Below are 4,599 nucleotides of genomic sequence, written 5' to 3' on the forward strand. Positions count from 1 at the left end.
TACAACCATATTATACAGTTGTGAGGTAAATGCGCTGAGATGCGAGTTCACCGACTATAGTTCGTGTGACTTTTCACTCGGCACTGCAAACTGCTCTACTACCACTAATGATTGCATTGTAGGAAATGGGCCACCGTATTGTTATGCCACTTGGTATAACAATACGTTATTTAATGAAGTGGCTATAAAGTTTAAGGTTATATAACTTAATAATTATAGAATTGTATTTAATTTTATCATGTTTTTATTTTAATAACTATTTATAGGGTTGCATTTACTCACGACACGACTGTGAAAAAGCGGAATGCGTGGCAACGAATAGTTTTCGTTCCAAAAAGATCAATCTGAGTTGCTGCTGTAATATGGATGGTTGCAAATCATTATTTTATGGACCCGGACACTATAAATAGTAAACACTACATAATTTATCATACACACGTATATCGTTAACTAAAAAATGTAATAATAAATTTAAAGGTCCATTAGAATATTTGATTAACTGTGAGTCTGCATTGGAAATGTCGGAAAAACTGCTGAGTATTTACGAGCAGAAGTCTGAGGCAAGTATACATTTGCTTCACCAAAAATTTTTCAGTTATTCGGGGGAACCGACAGATTACATGTCGACGCATATTTCTAAATTGGTCAATTTATTTAGAAAGGAAACTGAGTGTAGCGGGTGAACCAGTTACGGATAACATGGTTATAACAAAAATCTTAGTGACATTACCAAAAGAATATAAACATTTTTACAGTGCTCGGGATTCTGATAATACGTAAATAGGTACGTAATAGTCTTGTTGATTCGGATTTGAAGGAACAGGACGCCGTCTAGATAGAATCAGCTTTATAACTTTTGTAAACAAGTTTTGGATAGGTAACATTTTTTTTTCGGTATTTTTTGTAAGAAGGAATAGAAATATTATTTTTTTTTTTTTGTATTTTTGTCAGGATGTCCTGATAAACTCTAATAGACTATATTATTGTGTACATTATAATGTCTATGTAGCAAGTTAAATATTACTTTTATTAAAATGCATGATAAATTTAAATTTAACATTATATCTTCGATGCATTAAAATGTTTTAACTATATATGTCTTCAGACTATAGAGATTACAAATTTGAAGTGAAAATAAATTGTAAAATAATATTTCTGAAAATTGCAGAAAATTAAGAAATCCAGTTTGTCCGTGCTGCAGGTAATTACAACCATATTATACAGTTGTGAGGTAAATGCGCTGAGATGCGAGTTCACCGACTATAGTTCGTGTGACTTTTCACTCGGCACTGCAAACTGCTCTACTACCACTAATGATTGCATTGTAGGAAATGGGCCACCGTATTGTTATGCCACTTGGTATAACAATACGTTATTTAATGAAGTGGCTATAAAGTTTAAGGTTATATAACTTAATAATTATAGAATTGTATTTAATTTTATCATGTTTTTATTTTAATAACTATTTATAGGGTTGCATTTACTCACGACACGACTGTGAAAAAGCGGAATGCGTGGCAACGAATAGTTTTCGTTCCAAAAAGATCAATCTGAGTTGCTGCTGTAATATGGATGGTTGCAAATCATTATTTTATGGACCCGGACACTATAAATAGTAAACACTACATAATTTATCATACACACGTATATCGTTAACTAAAAAATGTAATGATAAATTTAAAGGTCCATTAGAATATTTGATTAACTGTGAGTCTGCATTGGAAATAACGGAAAAACTGCTGAGTATTTACGAGCAGAAGTCTGAGGCAAGTATACATTTGCTTCAACAAAAATTTTTCAGTTATTCGAGGGAACCGACAGTTTACATGTCGACGCATATTTCTAAATTGGTCAATTTATTTAGAAAGGAAACTGAGTGTAGCGGGTGAACCAGTTACGGATAACATGGTTATGACAAAAATCTTAGTGACATTACCAAAAGAATATAAACATTTTTACAGTGCTCGGGATTCTGATAATACGTAAATAGGTACGTAATAGTCTTGTTGATTCGGATTTGAAGGAACAGGACGCCGTCTAGATAAAATCAGCTTTATAACTTTTGTAAACAAGTTTTGGATAGGTAACATTTTTTTTTCGGTATTTTTTGTAAAAATGAATAGAAATATTATTTTTTTTTTTGTTTTTTTATCAGGATGTCCTGATAAACTCTAAAAGACTATATTGTGTACATTATAATGTCTATGTAGCAAGTTAAATATTACTTTTATTAAAATGCATGATAAATTTAAATTTAACATTATATCTTCGATGCATTAAAATGTTTTAACTATATATGTCTTCAGACTATAGAGATTACAAATTTGAAGTGAAAATAAATTATAAAATAATATTTCTGAAAATTGCAGAAAATTAAGAAATCCAGTTTGTCCGTGCTGCAGGTAATTCCAACCATATTATACAGTTGTGAGGTAAATGCGCTGAGATGCGAGTTCACCGACTATAGTTCGTGTGACTTTTCACTCGGCACTGCAAACTGCTCTACTACCACTAATGATTGCATTGTAGGAAATGGGTCACCGTATTGTTATGCCACTTGGTATAACAATACGTTATTTAATGAAGTGGCTATAAAGTTTAAGGTAATATAACTTAATAATTATAGAATTGTATTAAATTTTATCATGTTTTTATTTTAATAACAATTTATAGGGTTGCATTTACTCACGACACGACTGTGAAAAAGCGGAATGCGTGGCAACGAATAGTTTTCGTTCCAAAAAGATCAATCTGAGTTGCTGCTGTAATATGGATGGTTGCAAATCATTATTTTATGGACCCGGACACTATAAATAGTAAACACTACATAATTTATCATACACACGTATATCGTTAACTAAAAAATGTAATAATAAATTTAAAGGTCCATTAGAATATTTGATTAACTGTGAGTCTGCATTGGAAACGTCGGAAAAACTGCTGAGTATTTACGAGCAGAAGTCTGAGGCAAGTATACATTTGCTTCAACAAAAATTTTTCAGTTATTTGGGGGAACCGACAGATTACATGTCGACGCATATTTCTAAATTGGTCAATTTATTTAGAAAGGAAACTGAGTGTAGCGGGTGAACCAGTTACGGATAACATGGTTATAACAAAAATCTTAGTGACATTACCAAAAGAATATAAACATTTTTACAGTGCTCGGGATTCTGATAATACGTAAATAGGTACGTAATAGTCTTGTTGATTCGGATTTGAAGGAACAGGACGCCGTCTAGATAGAATCAGCTTTATAACTTTTGTAAACAAGTTTTGGATAGGTAACATTTTTTTTTCGGTATTTTTTGTAAGAAGGAATAGAAATATTATTTTTTTTTTTTTTGTATTTTTGTCAGGATGTCCTGATAAACTCTAATAGACTATATTATTGTGTACATTATAATGTCTATGTAGCAAGTTAAATATTACTTTTATTAAAATGCATGATAAATTTAAATTTAACATTATATCTTCGATGCATTAAAATGTTTTAACTATATATGTCTTCAGACTATAGAGATTACAAATTTGAAGTGAAAATAAATTGTAAAATAATATTTCTGAAAATTGCAGAAAATTAAGAAATCCAGTTTGTCCGTGCTGCAGGTAATTACAACCATATTATACAGTTGTGAGGTAAATGCGCTGAGATGCGAGTTCACCGACTATAGTTCGTGTGACTTTTCACTCGGCACTGCAAACTGCTCTACTACCACTAATGATTGCATTGTAGGAAATCGGCCACCGTATTGTTATGCCACTTGGTATAACAATACGTTATTTAATGAAGTGGCTATAAAGTTTAAGGTTATATAACTTAATAATTATAGAATTGTATTTAATTTTATCATGTTTTTATTTTAATAACTATTTATAGGGTTGCATTTACTCACGACACGACTGTGAAAAAGCGGAATGCGTGGCAACGAATAGTTTTCGTTCCAAAAAGATCAATCTGAGTTGCTGCTGTAATATGGATGGTTGCAAATCATTATTTTATGGACCCGGACACTATAAATAGTAAACACTACATAATTTATCATACACACGTATATCGTTAACTAAAAAATGTAATAATAAATTTAAAGGTCCATTAGAATATTTGATTAACTGTGAGTCTGCATTGGAAATGTCGGAAAAACTGCTGAGTATTTACGAGCAGAAGTCTGAGGCAAGTATACATTTGCTTCACCAAAAATTTTTCAGTTATTCGGGGGAACCGACAGATTACATGTCGACGCATATTTCTAAATTGGTCAATTTATTTAGAAAGGAAACTGAGTGTAGCGGGTGAACCAGTTACGGATAACATGGTTATAACAAAAATCTTAGTGACATTACCAAAAGAATATAAACATTTTTACAGTGCTCGGGATTCTGATAATACGTAAATAGGTACGTAATAGTCTTGTTGATTCGGATTTGAAGGAACAGGACGCCGTCTAGATAAAATCAGCTTTATAACTTTTGTAAACAAGTTTTGGATAGGTAACATTTTTTTTTCGGTATTTTTTGTAAAAATGAATAGAAATATTATTTTTTTTTTTGTTTTTTTATCAGGATGTCCTGATAAACTCTAAAAGACTATATTGTGTA

Source organism: Metopolophium dirhodum, chromosome 1 (genome assembly GCF_019925205.1).
Source record: "Metopolophium dirhodum isolate CAU chromosome 1, ASM1992520v1, whole genome shotgun sequence".
NCBI classification, from domain to species: Eukaryota; Metazoa; Arthropoda; class Insecta; order Hemiptera; family Aphididae; genus Metopolophium; species Metopolophium dirhodum.